This window comes from Chiloscyllium plagiosum, unplaced genomic scaffold (genome assembly GCF_037043375.1).
Source record: "Chiloscyllium plagiosum isolate Xiang-an unplaced genomic scaffold, Cpla_swu_hap1 HiC_scaffold_13, whole genome shotgun sequence".
NCBI classification, from domain to species: domain Eukaryota; kingdom Metazoa; phylum Chordata; class Chondrichthyes; order Orectolobiformes; family Hemiscylliidae; genus Chiloscyllium; species Chiloscyllium plagiosum.
In genome coordinates, this window is record NW_028270151.1 from 120358193 (window position 1) to 120380525 (window position 22333).

The window sequence follows — 22333 nt, forward strand, 5'->3', positions numbered from 1 at the left end:
GTGTCCCAACTTATTTTAGTTAATCCCCTTTCTTCCGGGAATTCAATAAATTGGCCTGCTGGGTTCTTTCCAAAGTTAGTGTCTGTCATATTATTGGAAAGAAAAGTTCTGGCATCAGACCCAGCATTTGAACATATTGTATGTGCACTGTACAAAGGACCACAGCACACAGGAATTGCCAAACATTGAGGGACAAGGCAGCCATGAGTGATAAGGCCTCAGACCAAAAGAGGAAACATACAATGTGGTGAAGATGATTGGGAATCCAGAGAATTCAATGGCTCTGAAACTACATAAGGCTGGCATCACTGACACTACAGGGTCCAAGGAAGTTCCTGTGGAGTGAAGAGTGAGGCTTTTGCTCAGAAGTCTTTGACAAGGAGGTTGAGTGAAATGATTGCGCCACAGTTGAAGAGGATGAAGACATGACTGCCCAGCTGGTTCAGTGCGCTAAGTGCTTAATGTGGGAGGTCAACGACTCTGGTCTGTATGGCTCGTTTAAGTGTGGAAAGTGTGTGCACGTTCAGCTACTGACCGAGCATGTTTCAGCGCTGATGAAAGAACTCGAGGACTTTAGGCTCATCCGAGAGAACGGTATCTTTCTGGGCAAGACCTTCAGTGAGGTTATTACACCGACCATACCAGAAGAGAGCAGAAGAGAGCAGACGATGTGGAAGGCAGAGAGGAGACAGGTGCAAGAGACTCCGGGGGAAGTACCTGTCAGGAACAAGTTGAATCTTTTGGAAACAGTAGAGACAGATGGCACTGCCAGTCCGCCAGGCGGCCAGGTCTTGCAATCAAAAGTTGGCGTGGAGACAGAGCGGTAGAGTCGGAGATCACACAGAGCCGTGGTAATAGGGGACTCCACAGTGAGAGGAACTGACGGGGTTTTGTGGCAGCAGGCGGGACTTAAGGATAGTGTGTTGCCTTCCTGGTGCCAGGGTTAAAGACATCACAGACAGAGTGCAGGAAATCCTCAAGGACTAAGGTGAAGAGCCAAACGTGGTGGTACATGTTGGCACAAATGATGTTGGGAAGAAGAGGAGGAACATACTACAGCGGGACTTCGGAGAACTAGGAAGAAGGCTGAAAAGCAGGATGTCTAGGGTGGTTATCTCCGAATTGTTTCCAGTTCCTCAGTCTGATGAGGCCAGAAACAGGGAGATAATGGGCTTGAACGTGTGGCTGGGGAACTGGTGCAGGAAGCAAGGATTTAAATTCTTGGATCACTGGGGTATGTTTTGTGGTAAGCATAAATTATACAAGAGAGACGGTTTGCACCTTAGTAGGTTGGAGACCAGCATTTTGGCAGGCAAGTTTGCGACTGCAACACAGCTGCGTTTAAACTAAGTGTGGGGGGGGGGGGGGGGGGGGAGGGGACAAACTGGATGTTTAAGAAGGCAATTGAAGGGAAAGTTAGAACAAGGGAAGTCAAGAAAGACAACTGTATCAATGAAGCAGAAAACGCAAAAAGGGATCATACTGTAAGGTTGCGTGAAATAGGAGTTGATGAGAAGAGTGAGGGCAGTAACAAATTAAAAAGATACTTTAAATATGAATGCACGAAGTATGATAAATAAGATAGATGAGCTTGAGGCTCTTTTGAAAATTGGCAGATACCATATTCTAGTGATAACTGAGACGTGGCTTCAAGTGGACAGTGCTTGCAAAATGAATATTCAAGGCTACACGTGCTATCGTAAGGACAGACTGACGGGCAGAGGGGGTGGGATGGCCCTGTTGGTAAGAGGTGATATTCAGTCCCTTGTGCGGGGGGAACTTAGAGTCAGGGGACGTAGAGTCAGTGTGGTAGAGCTGAGAAATTCTAAGCGTAAAAAGACCCTCTTGGGAGTTATCTACAGGCCCCCAAACAATAGTCTGGATGTCAGATATAAGTGAAATCAGGAGCTGAAATTGGCCTGTCGCAAAAATATTACTGCAGTTGTTATTGGGGATTTCAAAATGCAGGTAGACCGGGAGAATCAGGATTGTATTGGACCCCAAGAAAGAGACTTTGTGGAGTGCCTCAGAGATGGATTCTTAGAACAGCTGGTGCTGGAGCCGACCAGGGAGCAGGCAATGCTGGATCTGGTATTGTGCAACGAACCAGAATTGATCAGGAACTTCGAAGTAAAGGAGCCATTGGGAAGTAGTGACCATAATCCAATAAGTTTCAATCTGCAATTTGAGAGGGAGAGAGTACAATCGGAAGTGATAATATTTCTGTTGAATAAAGGGAATAATGGAGCTATGAGGGAGGAGCTGACCAAAGTTCAATGGTGCAATACATTAGCAGGGATGACAGTGGAAGAACAATGGCAGATACGTCAGTGTATAATGCAGAAGATGCAGGATCAGTTCATTCCAAAAAGGAAGAAAGATCCTAGGAGGAGTCATGGGTGGCCGTGGCTGACGAGGGAAGTTAAGAAACATATAAAGTTAAAACAGAAAAAGTATAACTCAGCAAAGGTAAGTGGGAAAACTGGGGACTCGGAAGCTTTTAAAGAACAAAAGAGGATTACTAAGAAGGAAATATGCGGAGAAAAAAAATGAGGTACGAAGTTAACTGGCCAAAAATATAAAGGGGGATAGTAAAAGCTTTTTTAGGTATGTGAAAGGCAAAAAACAAAATGGTTAAGACTAAAATTTGGCCATTGAAGACAGAAACAGGGGAATATATTACGGGGAACAAAGAAATGGCAGAAGAATTGATTGGTACTTCGGATCTGTGTTCACTGGGCAAGACACAAACAATCCCTAAGGTAACAGTGGCTGAAGGACCTGAACTGAAGGGAATTTATATTTGCCAGGAATTGGTGTTGGGGAGACTGTTAGATCTGAAGGTTGATATGTCCCCGGGGCCTGATGGTCTAGAACCCGGGTACTGAAGGAGGTGGCTCGAGAAATAGTGGATGCGTTGGTAATTGTTTTCCAGAGTTCGATAGATTAGGGATCAGTTCCTGCGGATTGAAGGGTGACTAATGTTGAAACACTTTTTAAGAAAGGTGGGAGAGAGAAAGCAGGAAATTATAAACCAGTCAGTCTGACATCAGTGGTGGGAAAGATGCTGGAGTCGATTATAAAGGATGAAATTACGACACATCTGGATAGTAGTAACAGGATAGGTCAGAGTCAGCATGGATTTATGAAGGGGAATCATGCTTGACTAATCTTCTGGATTTTTTGAGGATGTAACTCTGAAGATGGACATGGGAGATCCAGTAGATGTAGTGTACCTGGACTTTCAGAAAGCTTTTGATGAAGTCCCACATAGGAGGTTAGTGAGCAAAATTAGGGCGCATGGTATTGGGGGCAAAGTACTAACTTGGACTGAAAGTTGGTTGGCTGACAGGAAACAAAGAGTAGTGATAAACAGCTCTATTTTGGAATGGCAGGCAGTGACCAGTGGGTATCGCAGGGATCAGTGCTGGGACCGCAGCTTTTTACAATACATATTAATAATATAGAAGATGGTATTAGTAATAACATTAGCAAATGTGCTGATGATACTAAGCTGGGTGGCAGGGTTAAATGTGAGGAGGATGTTAGGAGATTACAGGGTGACCTGAACAGTTTAGTTGAGTGGGCAGATGCATGGCAGATGCAGTTTAATTTGGATAAATGTATGGTTATCCACTTTGGTGGCAAGAACAGGAAGGCAGATTACCTACCAAAATGGAATCAACTTAGGTAAAGGGGCAGTACAAAGAGACCTGGGTGTTCTTGTACACCAATCAATGAAGTTAAGCATGCAGGTACAGCAGGTAGTGAAGAAGACTAATACATTGCTGACCTTCATAACAAGAGGTATTGAGTATAAAAGCAAAGAGGTTCTTCTGCAGCTGTACAGGGCCCTGGTGAGACCACACCTGGAGTATTGTGTGCAGTTCTGGTCTCCAAATTTGAGGAAATACATTCTGGCTATTGAGGGAGTGCAGCGTAGGTTTACAAGGTCAATTCCTGGAATGGCGGGATTACCTTACGCTGAAACACTGGAGCGACTGGGCTTGTATACTCTTGAGTTTAGAAGACTGAGAGGGAATCTGATTGAGACATGTAAGATTATAAAAGGATTGGACATTCTGGAGGCAGGACACAGCTTAAAAATATGGGGTCGACCATTTAGGACAGAGATGAGGAGAAACATCTTCACCCAGAGAGTGGTGGCTGTGTGAAATGCTCTGCCCCAGAGGGCAGTGGCGGCCCAGTCTCCAGATTCATTTAAGAAAGAGTTGGATAGAGTTCTTAGGGATAGTGGAATCAAGGGTTATGGAAATAAGGCAGGAACAGGATACTGATTAAGGATGATCAGCCATGATCATATTGAATGGTGGTGCAGGCTCGAAGGGCAGAATGGCCTACTCCTGCACCTATGGTCTATTGTCTACAGAGATGTTAATCATGGCCAGGGAGAGAAACAGAGGAAACACATTCACTTTAAACACAGAAGATGGCATTTCCCAAGGAAAAAGATTCAGGTGAATTTAACATTTGAATTACATTTTTAAATTAAGATCAGTTAAATGTTTTTGTGGAAAGTGTCAGATTGGAAGCAAGACCCGGGGAGACAGACCCTCAGCAGGATGAGAATTTGAAAATGGAGTATTTCCACATCAGAAACCAGGTTAGGTCACTGGGTTCAGGGCTGATGGGTGAATGGGTCTCTGAGAATTGGGGAACAGGCAGCAGAATTGCATTGCATATATTGCAGCTCGAAACTGCGTATTTATATAGTGCTGTAGATCACAGCAGCAGGAGAAGCAGAACAGCATTCAACCACAACCTGTAACCTTTTGACAGGATGACACCTCAGTCTGTCATTACCACCAATACCATCTATGGCTCAGTGACGAGTGTGGGTGAACATGGCAGAGTCAGAATCACATGAACCTTAACCTGATGCTAAGTCATTAAAGCTACGGGACTTGACCAACAGATCTGATCGACGCCCTGCAGTTCTGCCACAGTCAGTCATAAATGGTGATGGACGATTAAACAAATGACTGGAGGAGAGGGCTCCACAAACATCCCCATCCTAAATAATAGAACAGACCTGCACATCAGTGTAAAAGAGAAGGATGTTTTATCTGCACCATCCTCTGCCATAAGTGTTGAGTCGATGATACACCTCACTCTCATCATGATGCCCACAAAATCACAGATGTCAGTCTTCAGCCAATTTGATTCGCTGCATGTGACATGAAGAAACAGCGGAACACAGTAGATACGACACAGACAATGGGTCCTGACCCCATTCCTGCAATAGGACTGACGACTTGTGCTGCACAACAAGCCGTGTCCCTGGGGAAGCTGGTTCATTCCAGCTCCAAACCTGACATCTCCCTGGCAATGTGGAAAATTATTCAGCTGTGACCTGTCCACTAAGACGGGAAATATTACATACTGACCAATTACTACCCCCTCAGTCCCATCATAACAGCCAAATTGGTGAGAGTTCTTTTTGACAGAGTGTCAAGCAGCACAGAAGTAACCCGTTCAGTGTGGTTTCCGATAGATCCCCATGTGGAGATGGTGCTGTGGAAATGTCACTGGATTATTAATCCAGACCAGGCTAATACTCTGGCAGCGGGTGGAAGTTAAAAGCAATTAATAAAATATCAAGATCTAAAATCTGGTGTCAGTAACAGTGACCTTGAAGCCAATATGGATTGTAAACAGAATTTCCTTCTCCAATGTACTTTTAGGAAGTGAATCTCCCGTGATTTTCTGGGCTGGCATAAAACTGACTCCAAAGACCCTGACATGTGATAAACATTTCAATGGTCTCTGAAACGGCCAATAAAGGCACTCATTTGTATCAAACTACTCCGAGGTCTGAAAGGATGAAACCGGACAGAACATCCGGCCTTAGCATCAATGTCGGAAAAGGGAATGGCAACACAGTCCTGTCGACTCTGCAGATTCCCCCTTCCTAACATCTGAGAGCTTGTGACAACATTTACCGAGCTTTCCCACAGACTGCACAGAAACATCGGGAAAGGAGTAGGTCATACAACACTTTGAGCCTCCCCAGTCTAGTTCATGAAAAAAATCTCCGCAATGCACTTACCCCACACGATATACATATCCGTTAATGTGAGTCACCTTGGGAAGCTATAAAATAGGCGGTGCAGTAGTACGTTTGGTCCATCGAGTTTGCTACCCAACACAATGTAATGATGGTTGGCCCTTCATTTCCACACCGTACTCGTGCTCTCTCACCATCCCTTTACTGTCTCTAAATCCTTATTTATAATCAGTGTCTTGGTTTCCAGGTGCGAGCGAATTCCCCAGGTTCCCCAGTCAGTGAGTACAGGCATTTATTCTCATCTCAATGCAGAGTGACCTGCCTGTACCAGCCAGGGGAATTATCATCCCTGCTTCCAATCTGTCTCACCCTGTCAGACTTTTGTATATTTCACTGATTTCTCCACTCATTTTCCCAAACCCCATGGAATACTGGCTCAGTCACCACAAACTCTGCTCCCACAACAAGCTCGCAATCCCAGATATCAGTCTGACCATCCTTCACTGCTCTCTGTCAATGTCAGGTTTGTCCTTTATTAGGTATGGAGATGAGAACTGTCCACAATGCTGCACAATGTTTGAGATGATGTCTCAACAAGGCCCTGTACAGCTACAGTAAGACACCATTTCTCCTGGACTCACATCCCCCTGAAATGAAGGGCAGCACACCATTTATCTTCTTTCCTGCTTTCTTTCCTGCAATATTGCTTTCAGTGACTGGTGTACAAGGAGATCCAGATCCTTTTCAATGTTATAGCTCCCCACTTGCTGGTTGTATATACACTGGGCAGCGTGCCAATGCCATGCCCAGTACTGACGTCTGGTTACAGGACTCACTGCGCTGCAGGGACCTCAGAGGTTTATGCAGAAGGAAACAACAAAAAGGAGCAGACGTCCTTTTGTAAATCAACATGTTTCAACCAATCCTTTTCAAATGGTCGGCTGCCAATTTATCGTTTCCACCAAAGGGCACACCGTCACCTCTATCCCCATTGTTCTCCCTCTGTCACGTATTTACCCTTTCACTCCACTTGTCTTCGTCTTCTCGGTGCATTTTTACAACCTCCTCACCCACTCACAATCCCACATCCGTTAGTGCTGTCAGCAGGATGGGATATATTGTATCTGATTCCAGCAACCAAATGTTTAAAGGGCATTGTGAACAGCTGAGCCCCAAGCACTGATCCCTGTGACACCTCAGCAACCTTCGTCTGTTAATTTCTATTTATTGATTTCGTGAAGCTGGGTGTCACTGGCTGGGCCAGCATTTATTACCTGACCCTAGATGCCCTTGAAAAGGTGGTGGTGAGCTGCCTTGTTGAACGCTGCAGTCCACCTGCTGCTGTTGACCTCCAATGTCATTAGGGAGGGAATCCCAGGATTCTGACCCAGCGGCTATGAAGGAGCGGTGATGTATTTCCAAGTCAGGATGGTGAATGTCTTGGAGGGGAACCTAAAGATGATAGTACTTCCATACATCTGCAGCCCTTGTCCTTCTAGATAGACGTGGTCGTGTGTTGGGGAGATGGTCTCTGAGGATCTTTGATGAATCATTTCACTGCAGCATATAGATAGTAAAACACTGCTGCTGCTGAGTGTTAATGGTGGAGCATTGTGGATATAGGGACAATCAAACTGGTTGCTTTGTCCTGGATGGTATAAAGCTTCTTGAGTGTTGTTGGGGCTGCACTCATCAAGGCAAATTGGGAGTCTTCCATCGCACTTCTGACTTATGAATTGTAGATGATGGACAGACTTTTGGAAATCAGGATGTGAGTTACTCACCACAGTATTCCTAGCTCCTGACTTGCTCTTGTAGTTATTGTGTTTATGTGGTGAGACCAGTGAGTTTCTGAGAAATGATTACCCACCAGGACTTTGATTCTGGGGGATTCAGTGATAGTAACACCATTGAATACCAAGGGGCAGGTTAGATTGTATTTTATTGGTGATGGTCACGGTCTGGCATTTGTGTGGCCAGAATATTACTTGCCATTTGTCAGCCTGGATACTGTCCAGATCTTGTCGCAATTGAACATGGACTGCTTCAGTATCTGACAAGCCACAAATGTTGCAGAACATTGTACAATCATTGGCGAACATCCCCACTTCTGACCTTAAAATGGAAGGAAGGTCATTGATGAAGCAGCCCTGAAGAAGTTTTCGGCCACTGCTCGAGGGACTCCTGCAGACTTGGAGCTGAGTTGACTGACCTTTATCAACCATGACCATCTTCCTACGTGTCAGGTACGATTCTAACCAGCGGGGAGTTTGCTTCTGATACCCATTGATTCCAGTTTTGTTAACGCCCCTTGATACTACACTTGGTAGAAGGCAGCCTTGACTTAAAGGGCTGTCACTATCACCCCACCTCTGTAATTAAGCTCTTTTGTCCATGTTTGAACCACGGTAATGAGGTCAGGAGCTGAGTGGCCCTGGTGGAGCCCAAACTGGTTGTCATTGAGCAGGGTATTGCTGAGCAGGTTTGCTGCTTAAAAGCACTAAGATCTTCCACCACTTTACTGATGATCGAGAATAGACTGATGAAGTGGTAATTGACTGGATTGGATTTGTTTTGCTTTTTATATACAGGAGATACTTTGGTAATTTTCTATATAATCGGGGAAAGCCATTGTTGTAACTGTATTGAAACAGTTTGGCTAGGGGAGTGGCAAGTTATGGAGCACAAGTATTCAGTACTATTGCCAGAATGTTGTCAGATTATGGACCCTATGGAGTATCCAGTATCTCCAATCATTTCTGGATATCGCGTGGACTGAATCAAATTGGCTGATGACTGGTAACTGAATCGCTGTGGACAACTGGAGGATCATCGACTCAGCACTTCTGACTGAAGATTGTTGCGAATGCATCAGCCTTATCTTATACACCGTGATAGTACCACCCAAATGATGGAGGTTATTCTCAATGTGCAGGTGTGACTTTATCTCCACAATGACTATGCGGTGGTCACTCTTACCGATACTGTCATGGACAGATACTTCTGCAACTGGCAGATTAGTAAGGCTGTGGTCAAGTATGTATTTTCCTCTTGTTGGTTCCTTCACCACCTGCCGCCAGTTATGTCCTTTCGGACCCAGCCAGCTCGATCAGTAATGCTGTAGCTGAGATACTGTTGGTGGTGAACATTGAAATCCCCCACCCAGAGTACATCCTGCGTACGTGCTACCCTCAGTGCTTCCTCCAAGTATTGGTCAGCATGGAGGAGTACTGAGTCATCAATTGAGAGAGGCTGGTACATGGTAATCAGCAGGAGGTTTCCTTTCCTATGTGCAAACTAATGCCATGAGACTTTATGGGATACGGAGTCACTGTTGAGGACTCCAAGAGCAATTCCCTTCCAACTGTATCCCACTGTGCCGCCACTTCTGCTGTGTTCGTCCTGCCGATGAGACAGGAGATATCTGTGGAAGGTAATGGGGAGTCTGGGACATAGTCATACTCACCGAATCATACCTTTCAGAAAATGTCAGGCTATTACTTGTTGAGTCTGTTTATTTCGATTCACTGTTTCCTGCCAGCTGTCCCATTCTGAAAACATGTCCATATATTAGCCCCAATCCACTCAGATTTGATTTTGCAAATTGGGCTTGGAGATTTACCAACATTTTTCTAAAAATCAAAATGTTTTACATCCATTGCTTCTCTTTCATTTGTCTCCCAGTTTGTTTCTCAAACATAATTCCCATTTCATAAATCTATGTTGGTGTTGTCTATGACCATTACTTTCAACAACAATAATTTCTGCTAAACCATTTACTTACTATGTTTATTGCTCCATGTACTCTACCATGTTCCCACACCAGACTCGGTTTTCCTTGTATTGTTAGAAAGTTCTGTGAAGACAGAACTGAAGGAGTGGCTTCATAGTGCTGCCATTTCCTTGTTCCCCATTCTCCATTCTCTGGTTTCAAACTGTAAGGAAACTGCACTTGTTTTCTCATATTTCTCACATTGACATAATTTACCAGGCTAACACAGTTCATTCTGATAACCCTTATGAATATAACTCTGCAGAAATCCATTAATTCCTGCCTTAAACTGCTGAAAAATTGACCTTCCACACCATATACTCACAGGGGCGTAGACTCTGTGCCAACAGAAATACAGCACAATCTATATTAGTCCCACTTTCCTACAGCAGGCCCATAGCCTGGAATGTTATGACACTTCCAATTGCTCGTCCAAGTACTTTTTAACGATTGTGAGGTGATTATTCCCCTCTCAGGAAGTAATCCCCGAACCCCAGACCTCGAAGTGAAAAAATGTTTAAATCATCTCTGAACCTCAAACTCTTCACGGGGCGAATGTGCGAACTCCACACAGTCAGTCGCCTGAGGCAGAAATTGAACCCGGGTTTCTGGCGCTGTGAGGCAGCAGTGCTAACCACTGTGCCACTGTGCCGCCCACTCTGTAAAAGTGTGCTCCTTTGTACTTGGCCCTCTGACTAAAAGGAACAGTTGCTGGTTCCCTGGTCTATCTCTCCCACCCTTACTGTGAAGTAAAATTGTATTAGCAGTTCTCTAGTTCTCTGGTATCTACCCTATGGTCAGATTCTAATTAAAATATTCAGTCAGTGACTTTCCTCCTTTGATCCCAACAGCCGCCTGTAATACAACTCATTCAGACATGGAGATTGGTCCAAATTTGTACAGAACAAAACCTCAAATCCCTGCTCGTATTTTACATCAATCTGTTCAAGAGCTTCCGAGTCCATCTTCTTGAATTCTGTAGCTGCATCCTCCTTCTCCCAAGTAAAATAAATGAGAAGGTCTCATGGAACAATCCATCAATGTTCTCCAGCTTGACACACAGATTGCCCCTTTGGTTTCTAATGGACACTAGCTGTTTGATGATTATTCTGTTCTACTTGTCCGTGTAGAATATCGTGGGATTCTCCCAGATCTCGCCTACTTGTACTTCTCCATGTCCCTCTGTTATTCAGTCCTTTCGATGTTTCTCAGAGTCACTACAATCAACTCTCGTGTTTTGAAACTCGAGATTACAGGCTGAGGTTCCCCATCAGATAATCTTGCCATTTAACGGATTAATCTGGATAATACCTTTTAAAGTTCCTCTGTAGTCAATATATTCTTTCTTAGATTGGGACTCCGAACGATACACAATATTCTACGTTTAGTCTCACCAACGCTCAATGCAACTGGTGCACGGCATCCTCTATCTTCCAATTACATTCACATGAATGTAAACCGAATTTTTACTTTCCCAGTGGCATATGTTCTTCCCAATATCCATCGGTTTAATATTTCTTATGAACTTACAGTGTGAGTTCTTTAGAAAAAGCTCATGAATATCCAACTTTACGTTATCCAATGGTTCATCATTGCCTATGTCCACAAGAATCATCTTCAAACCATTCCAAAAATATGTTTGCCACTTCTGGTTTTCCTTTCATCGGTACATTCTCACACTGCCCAGTTATGTTATTACCTTCTATATATCTAGTAGCATGTTCTTTGTAATCGAGTCCAACAGATACCTGACTGCGGGTGACAAGATAACTGGTCTGTAGTTCACCACTCTCCAAATTCATCCTTTCTGAAACTGTTGGATAATATTTATAACCTTTGCCTGATCCAGATTGGCTAAATGCCTTCCGGGAATGTGTCGGAAAATAAAGTGAAAATCCTCGATGCAATCAATATGTCTATTGCTGCTTCCTCTGAAATTCTTGTATCAAGTACATCTAGTCTGTCAGATTTATAAATATTCGATCCAGCTTTCTTTACAAAGATAAGAATGATCTTAGACCTTACTTACACAAGTCCCATGGTCACTTGGTATTTCTGGAAGAATTTCTGGACATTCTTCCATGAAGATAGACGCAAAGAAACTGTTTCTTTTCCCTGCGATTTCTCTGTTCTCTGCAATAAATTATCCTGAACGCGCACCAACTGTTCCACATCTAACCTTGTTTTTTATTTGTTTTAATGCATTATAGACTCTTTTTAGCAGTCTTTATGTTTTTATTTCGTTTGCACGCTTTTTTTCATTTTGATTTTCTTCTCAGTTTCTTGGTCATCCTTTGCTGGGTCCTACATTTCTCTGAATCCACTGGCTCACTGCAACACTTCGCATTTTTCTAAGCTGCCTCCTTTTATCTAATAGGTAGATAAAGGTAGGGTTGAAAGTGATAGTCGGAGAGGAGGATGGACCAGATTGATAGGGAGGAAGGTGGACATAAAGGAACATTCAAAAGAGCGCTGCTAACTTGGAAGTTTGGAGTAGGTTAAGGTGGGATTAGAGGAAATGGAGAAATCCACTATGAGCCCCTGTGTTTGGAAGGTCCCAAGACAGAAGATGAGGCTTTCTTCCTCCAGGCTTCTGGTGGCTTGGGTTTGGCGATAGAGCAGGCCCAGTGCCCTCATGTCCATGGCAGAGTGGGAAGGGGATTTAAAGTGCTCAGCCAAAAGGCGATGGAGTTGTTCAGTGTGGCTGTCCCAGAGATGTTCGCTGAAATGATCCACAAGTTGACCTCCTGCCTCGCCAATGTAGAGAAGACCACATTGGGTTTAATGGTTGCAGCAGATGAGGCGTTCTGTCTCCCTTAATCACCTATCACTTTCAACCTCACCTTCATCTACCTATCGCAATCCCAGCTACCTCCCCCGTCGCACCCCCTTCTCATTTATCTCTAAGCCCCCTTGGCCCATATGCTTCTTTCCTGATGAAGGGCTTAAGCTACTCTTAGTATGCTGCCTGACTGTGCTTTTCCAGCACCACACTCTTCGACTCTGATCTCCAGCATCTGTAGTCCCCATTTTCTCCTCACACCTTCAGGACTTGCATGACTCAGATTTATAACGGTTACTTCAAATAAAACAAAAACTGCCGTGTACTCAAACAGCATAAAAGAAAACCAACACATTGTGGTCACTGTTCCCAAAAGGTCCTTTCCAGTTTCAATGAGCTCTTCTGATCACTCAACACCAATTCCTAAATAACCTGTTCTCGAGCTCAGTGCTCGACATAATGTTAACGCAAACCATCTCACACGGGCTCATGAAATCCATTTTTCCCAGCATCAGCATTCAATTGGGATAACACAGTTTAGATATAATGTAAACAGTACATTATTACTGCAGTAGCCACAAATGTGTATATTTAATTTCCTGTTTTATAACATGTCCAGCATTTGTATTGCAGCTTTCACTTTGATATGTAACTCCCATCAATGTTTGTTGCTCCTTGCTGTTTTTGCGCTCCACCTTGATACATTAAATTAAATTACATTACATTATATTACAGTGTGGAAACAGGCCCTTCAGACCAACAAGTCCACACTGCCCCGTCGAAGCGCAACCCACCTATGCCCCTACATTTACCCCTTACCTAACACTATGGGCAATTTAGCATGGCCAATTCACCTTACCCGCACATCTTTGGACTGTGGGAGGAAACCGGAGCACCCGGAGGAAACCCACGCAGACACGGGGAGAACGTGCAAACTCCACACAGTTAGTCGCCTGAGGCAAGAATTGAATTCGGGTCTCGGGCGCTGTGAGGCAGCAGTGCTAACCACTGTGCCACCGTCCCGCCCACAAGATACATTGGAATGTGAGTGACGTGGGCTCTGGGGAGATGAATGGTAGAGATCATCTCACCACATCGTTTATGACCTTCTCAAACTTTAATTTCTCCAGATGTCCCGTTATGCTGATGGAGTAGAGAAGGACAATGATCTTCCAACAATGCTCTGTATTCCGCCAGAGAGCCGAGACAGCTCTGAGCTGGGTGGGAACCTTAAAGCAGGCTGGTAAAGTATTGCTGCTGCTGTACAAGGTCTTAGTGAGATCACATCTGGAGTAATATGTACAGATTTAATCTCTTCAATGAAGAAAGGATGTTTTAAATTGGACGCAGCTCAGAGATGGTTCCCTCAACTCATTCCTGCAATGAAGGTACAAGCATATAATGAAAGGATGATCAGATTGACCCAGTAGCCATTGGAGTTTACAAAAATTGAAGATGATCTTATTTGAACATAGATGACAGAAGGATTCAACATGTGAAGTGAATTACACAGATAGTGGAGGAATCCATTCCGTTCTCCAGCCTGTTACACAAGAACAACAGGAGGATATTCAGGCCTTCAAACCTGTTACACCAAAACAGGACGAGGCTATTCAGCCCCTGGAGCCTGATATACATTGACAGAAGGAGGCCAATCAGCCACTCGAGCCTATGCTGCACCAGTATCCTGTTAAATAGCAACAGGATCAGTCCATTCAGCCTCCTCATGTCTGTAACATAGAAACTGGAGGGGGTCACACAGTGACTGGTGATTGTTACACTGGGATAACAGGAGGCCATTCAGACCCACTGAGCCTATTGCAAGGGAATTGGATAAGGATAAAAACTATCTGAGACTTCTTTCATGAGAAAGGAAGAGGTAATTTAGACACGTGATTGTTGTATGGGAACAAGAGAAGACCAATCAATCCCTCGGTCCCATCTTCAGGATACATGAGAAGACCGTTCAGTATATCCACCTGTGATGGCGAAGTATGAGAAGACCCATCAGCCCTTTAAAATGTTACACAGCAACAGGAATATTCCATAATCTCCCAATCCTCTAAAGCATCAACAGGATGAGGTTATTCTGGCCTTGGAGATGACAACATGGGAACACCAGAAAGACGTCAGCCCATCGATATTGTACACCAGCAGGATGATGACTCCATTCAGTCACACATAGATCTTACACAGCAATTGGAGCAGATCTCTTAAAGCCTTGTGCCCATTAAACAGGAATTCAAAGAAAAAGTAAAGGTTTTCAAAAGGGAAGAACTTGTAATAATGGCATACATTAGGGACTAAAGTGTAACAATAAACTATTGTAATTTAAGGCAAATTATTAGAATCCATTGTTCAGGACATTTGCAAACTTAAACCACAATTCGTCAGAGTCAACATCGTTTTATGAAGGCTAAATCGTGTTTCAATTATTTGGTTGAGTTATTTGAATATGTCACAAACAAGGTGGATCGTGGGAATCCTGGAGATAGAACATATCTCGTCTTCCTGAAGGCATCGGATATGTCGCTTCTCCAAAGAGTAAGTGGTAAGATGAGACAACATGGGTTTAGGAGTAATGTATTAGCTTGGATGGAGGATTGGTTAACCAACAAAATGGAGTCAGATGGAATAAGTGTGTCATTTTCTTTTGGCAAATGCAATTTGTGGGGTGCCATTGATTTCAGTTCTCATGCCTCAACCATTTGCGATCGATGTTATTACTGTACTCGGTTGATGGGATAGAAGATACAATGCCACATTTTCAGATGACACTAACATTGGTGGGAAATTACTTCGGAATGATGATGCAAGAGATTTTAAAACTATATGGATAGGTTGGGTGAATGGGCCAACATTTGGCAAGGAGAATTAAAGTGAATAAATATGGGGCTATTCAAGTTGGCCAGTGTGATAGAAAGACAAATTATTATCTAAATGGAGAGAAAGTTCAAAGTGCTTAAGTGCAGAGGGATCTGGGTGTCTGCTTGCATATCATAGAAAACCTGCCTGCGGGTACTGCTCGTAATGAGAACTGCAAGCATAATTTTAGTGTTTATTTATAAAAGGATAGAGTAGAAAGGTAGGGAGTGTTGGTGTAGCTCTGCAAGGCATTAGTGAGGCTGCAACTGGAGTACAGTTTGGGTGTCCTGCAGAATGAGCTATTTCCATTGGAGGCAATTCAGAAGAGCTTCATTAGATTGATTCCATATTTGAAGTGTTTGTCTTATGAAGAGAAATTGAACAGCTATACAGATGCTGAGTTTGGTGATGTCGCTGTGGTAAGCAAGAGATTAAATTACCAAGAGAGGGTGGAAAGTCTGCAAATAGATTCAGAGGGCTAAAGATAATAGATAATAGTTTTGCAGGTGGAATTTAACATGATATATCCTGTCATTTCATTTACAGGAATAATGGAAAGCAATATGTTACTAAAATGGAGAGAGATTACAGGACTTAATGATACTGTGTCCTGGGGGGTCCACTCAGATCAGTTCAGACATGGGAGGTTTTGCTCCATCCCTGATCGTCAGCTCCCAGACGCTGCAAGTGACCCTATTGTTCTCCGTACACATGGAATACTTTGATATGGTTGATTGGTGGTGGGGATGGTGTTTTGAAACGTGCATCAAGGAGACGGCCTTTATCCAAGATATATTCATTTCTTTCTCCGTGGAGACCCGATGACGATGGGAATGGCTGACTGCTTCTGAATGAAGAGGCCATGACTGCTGCCAGGACAGTGGGTATTCACCAATATGATGCACTGTGATGGGCACACTGTAACATTAATAGAGAGATAACTCCTTCAGTTCCTCTACCTCTCCCCATTGACATGGGTACCCTGCAGATGCCATGTACACAATCGGCAAACCCACTATACTGGATACAACCGGCAGATCCCTGCTGAGGGAGAAACAATCTATATACCTCATCCACCATATATATCCTCCTTCACCGAATGGTGACATTGATGTTGAGATACTGGGAGATGATGGATATGACACCTCGTTCTGCCTGGAAAGTTCTGGATTATAGAAGCTGAATGAAACAGTGACTCTCACAGTCACTGGCAGCATCCTCCTCCCCCTGGTGTGAAGCTGCAGGTCATGTTGAAGGAGGTGACACCATTCTATGACCAGCTCCTTGATCAGTCAGGGCCCCTCACACTCTGCCCCTTGGTTAAGTGGAGCTTGGGAAGCTGTTCCTGGAAAACCCGGGGTGGATATAGCAGATCCCTTTCCCCGCACACACACTGACGCCGTGGTTTCAGAGCTTCCCCTCTCTGCAGCCTCTGCTCCATTTGTTGTTCATGTTACAGACCCAGATATTGTAACTACAGTCCCCATGCTCCATCCAGAGTTGGGTCACCAAATCCTCAGGTCTCCCTGAATGTCTGAAGCAGCTCACAGCACAACCTCCAGCAAACCATCCCCAGCTGCTGGACTAACCTTTCAATTACAGGAGCCAGTCAGAAACCACTTGGTACAAGTGTTGTGGACCAGTCCATATCCCCGCAAAATATTGAAAGAAGGCCGTTTAGATCCAAACCTTTCTTTATTTTGAATATAGATGGGCAGTGTGCCTTACAGATATGTTGCAACTGGTCAAACCACTCGACATTAAGCAAAATATAATCTATTCAAATGCTTTAGTTAAAATACAATCAAAGAAAAGAAAATTTCGGTATAGCTTTTCTGTTGGAACACTTACACAAACAATAGATACCATACCTACTTGGTTTACACCGCTTGGCACAAAGATATATTCAAATACAGATCCTTATAGCAGTTTTCCAATCCAGGGGGAAACAGCATCAACAGAGATCTCAGAGAGAAAAGCAGCTGGGGATCATGTATTGAAACTTCCAACCCTTCTAGAATCCCCAACAGCTTCTGAATGCTGCAGCTAAAAACAAAATGAGGAAACCTGGTCTGGGAGAGCTGGCCACTGCCTTTCCATTCTTACCACCGCTTTAATGAAACCTAAAGGCTTTCTCAATTATTTGCTTTAACTGTTTTCAGACAGCAGTTCTGCACCTCTGCATTTAAAACCTCTATTCAAAAAAATCCAAAAGAAAATAACCTTTTTACAGTGATAGTGTCCTCACGACTCCACCTTTAATAAAATAATCGATCAATATACAAGCGTGGATTCATTTTAGACCTCCTAGACTTCCTTATATATATATATAAAACATTGACTCTGACCATACAAATGTTCACAACTAGATTAGATTTCAATCATTTTACTCCTGCCACAGAATGCTTTTGTCTTTCTTCATTCAAGTCTCCACAACGTGTCAAAATTTAGGTTTCCTCGCCCTGTCACCTGCATAATTTCAAATTGAATGGCAGCAATAATAAGCTCAATCGAAACAGACTGGTCTTTCCTTCCCTAAACTTCTCCAAAGTTTTAAGGGTTCACGATCATTGATAAGGATTTGGCTCATGTATGTTATTCGCGATTTAAATGCTGAAACGTTGTAACGCCAACAAAAAGCTCAAGACCTCCTTCCCCATTGTGGAATAAATCTGTTGATGATTCCACTGGACACTCCAACCACACGTTACATAATGGAGCACTTCTCATCTCTCCAACAGTCCTTCTGAATGACATAGCTCCTCATGTCTCAGCATAAAAGAGTTACATGCTTCTGTACCTCTTAATGCTGTAACCTCTTTCCCTGCTACTCCTGGCCTATGCCAGTAAAGCTTACTTTCACAGGTATATATTTTAAGATCTCGCACATTCTTCTCCATGCCTCACAGAAACCAAACTTTGATTTCTGAACCAAATCATCATCATCAGCCATTTCAGCTTCTAATCTTGCCGTTGTAACTGCTCTTCCACACGAGTTCTCACGATTGCAGGAAGTGAATTGTTGAACTTCTCCAAAATAAGAATTTCTCTAACAGTGTCATAGCTTTGCTCTGTTTTTAATACCCTTACCCACTATTCAAAATTACTTTGTTTGATTCTTTCAAACTCAATGTGCGTTTAACCAGGGACCCTTTTTTTAGATTCCTGAAACGCTGTCTGTCGGCTTCTGGCACAAGCTCATATGCACTTCAGATGGCTTTCTTCATCACCCCTTACTAGCCAGATACCTCCTCCGATAGGGATGCAAATACCTATCAGCTTTGTTTGGATCAACTAAATCCACATGTTCACTGGCCACTGCATTAGTTTAGCCACTTGCTCAAATGAAATTCAAAAGGCTTCCCCATCCTTCTCATCAAATTTAAATAATGCCTGGGTGCATTTAAACAGAACCTCATTAGGCCATTGGCTACTACAGGGTTGCTCAACCTCACAATCCTCCTCATCCAGCCTACCATCTACCTTGATCACCGCCTTCTATGTCAACTTTCCTCTCTAATTGTTAACTGTTTAAGTTGAAACTCTCTGCTTTTCTTCTCTCCCTTTCTCTCTTCCTTCTTCATTTCCTTTTCTTTTATTTCTACTTTTCATCATAATTCAAACTGTTTCAATTCCTTCTCATGTTCAAAGTGCCTCATTTGAAATTGAATTCTAGCCATTTCGAAAGCGTCTGATGGCGGTTCCGTCCAATGTAATTCTGGAACTATAGCTGTAATTATCTCTCATTTTCGCACAGACAAAAGCAAACCCAAATCCAGCTTGTCTGTCAATTCCTACAGCTTTGCATTCATTACCTTTTGTAAAAAACCCAAGTTTACTTCTTTCACACCCAGAGAACTCTTAGTGACTGAAAGAATCTTTATACACAAAACACTGTTTAAACCAGCCGAATTCAACATCCGGAACAAAAGACACTAACAACTACCATATGCGACCTTTGAACCGAATAATCTCCCGGTGCATAATCTCCAGTGTCTGCATGAGTTTATTCTGGATTCTCTGGTTTCCTCACACAATCCAAAAATGTGCATGTCAGGTGAATAGGCCATGCTAAATTATTTATAGTTTTCAGGGATGTATGTGGGTTAGGATCCTTTTCGGGTTAATTATTAGGTTAGAGGAATGGGTCTGGGTAGGTTACTCCTCGGAGGGTCGGTGTGGACCTGTTGGGTCGAATGGCCTGTTTGCAGACTGTAGGGATTGTAATTCTAAACCCAATTTGGTGTTACCGATTTAGAACCAGACAAGGGCCTCCAGTTTGCTATCGACCAACTAGACTGCCTCAAACTAGTTTAAGAGGGTAACTTGGATGCCACCCTTTTCTTATTTTAAAGGTAGATGTGAATTGGGTGTTCCAGATGTGATGCTACTAGTCAAACCCACCCACCATTAAGCAAAACACAATATATTTAAACACTCTAATGAAAATCCATACACAATGAAGAGGAATTTAGAATAATTTAACTATTGGAAACCTTAACCGAATAATGGATACAGTATCTTCTACAAATGAACTGCTCCAATATACTAACATTCCATAGACACACCCCTTGGTAAAAAGGAACATTCAGACATACATACTTCATACAGTTCTCCAATTCAGGAGGAAACAGCATCAAGTCAGTTTTCAGAGAGAGAGTAGCAGCTGGGGATAAGTTACGAGGCCGTTGTTACTGCTATTTATTATAAACCCTAAAAGCGTCGTAAGTTATTTACTTGAGCCGTTTTCAGTAGGCAGTTTGGCCTTTAAGATCTCTTATTTTAAAAAGGAGAAAATAATCTTTTTTTTTAAGAAGTGACAGCATTGTCACACAATTTAGATGCCTGGTCCTTTACTTAAGGGACTTCCTCGTGTTACTGATCGCAAGGTCACCGGAGAGGGACAAATTCTGGTACAGACCAAGTTACAAGGATGTGTCTCATAACTTCTGAAACACCCCTGTCCATGGACCATCACATGGGACATACTGCGAAGTGAACAACAGCCTGAAACACACCATTTCACTCTTTCTGAACTACACAATGCCAGCACTTGATACACTAGGGAGCCAAAAGCTAAGCCCAGGGAAAGATACAGAGGGACAGAAAGATTCACATTAAAGACAGAAACAGACAGCTAATTAACGAAAAAGATATTGTGGAAATATGGGGAATCAGACAGGGCAGTGGGACGAACTGGAGAAGTGAGATCTTTGAAAGTAAAATGACAAGAATGAGAACATTGAATAAAGGCATTGTCAGATCAGCTGTAATGGTTTGTTACATCAAATTCTGAATCTGCTTCACAGAACACCACAAACACCATAAACTAGGACAAGATGACAGCCTAGCATGGAGAGCTGTGCAGACCATGCTAGTGTGTTGCTCAGTAAACTGCACTATCTGCCCAGCATAGAGAGTATTGCAAACTTTACTATCATATGCTAACCATACTCGCATCGGTTACTGCCTACAATGGGAAGGTTTGCTGCGTCTGTGTGTGTGCTCATCAGAAACTGAGAGAGAGGGAGAGAGTGTGTGCGCGTGCGCGATAGGCGTGGTTGAATGTGAAACTCATTGTTGGAGAAGGAACGCACATGGAGGAAACTATTTTAATTATGAACAACTGGCAGGCTTTTTGTTAATCAACGGGGAGGGAACGAGAGACGTTTCATGGACAGATGAGGTAATGTGTTTGAGAATGTTAACATAAAGGCATTGCCACTAACAATAGCAATATACATCGGTGTGCATATGAATGACAGATGGATGGGAGTTTGGCGTGAGTTCGAAGCAGATTTGCTTGGGAAGGTTTGAAGCCGGGAGTGTCAGTAGCAGATTATTGGCTTCATTAAGACTGTATTTCATAGCTCAAGGTTCAAATAGCAGATGGAATAAGCCAGTGAGATATATTCTGAAGTGGTGAGAATTTCAAGTTAGAAATGGTCAGGGTATGGTGTCAGGAATCAGCTCATGGTCAAAGGGATCTCCCATAGTTGTGACTTGTCTACTTCAGCCGCAGATATTGGTCAGGGATGAGATGGAAACAGTAGCAGGAAGTGGAGTTTGTAACCAGAACAGTGGAGAGTGACCTCCATGCTGTTAATATTTAAATAACAAAGGCAATGATACAATAAATTGTAGTTCGCAGCTGGAACTGAGTAGATCAACATAGAGACCCATGAGTGACACTGCCAGAGCAGAGAGTGAGATAGTAATTGAACACGTTCATTGATGTAGTTAGTAGTGGCCTGTAGAGTGATATATGGATTGAGAGTTTCAACTGCAAAATAATAGTGACAAGAAGTGTAGACTATAAGAAAGAACAGTAATACAGTCATAACCGGTTTATAGAAAAACAAAATCTGGACAGTGACACTTACCAGGAACACAAACGATAGCCAGGAAAGGATACTAAAAATATTGAATAATGAGAATAGTGTAATAAGTCCGCAATGATAATGACCAGCAATAAAATGCAGAAAGATGCCAAACATAATTGGATAAACTCCTGTCTATTGTTGGAACATACCAGTCTAATGTTCCCAGATTCTGATATATTTTTGGAACATTCCAGTCTAATGTTCTCAGATTCTGATCTCTCCTTCCCCTCTCTCTGGATTTTCTGTTCCCTGTCAGTGCTGTCAGTGATGCTCCCGCTCATGTTATGGGATAACACATTGAATGGCGCCCATTTATCATTAAAAAGATGGAAACCCTCCACTGGGATAATTAGAATCCATGGAGATTGGCATTAATCACAGTCACTGTACAAAGACTGGGGGAAACTGAACAAAGGCTAAGACAACAGATGAATGGGCACCACAGACTGGAGACAGATTGACAGGAGTGTTCCCTCCCAATTGGGGAACACTTCAGTGGTCCA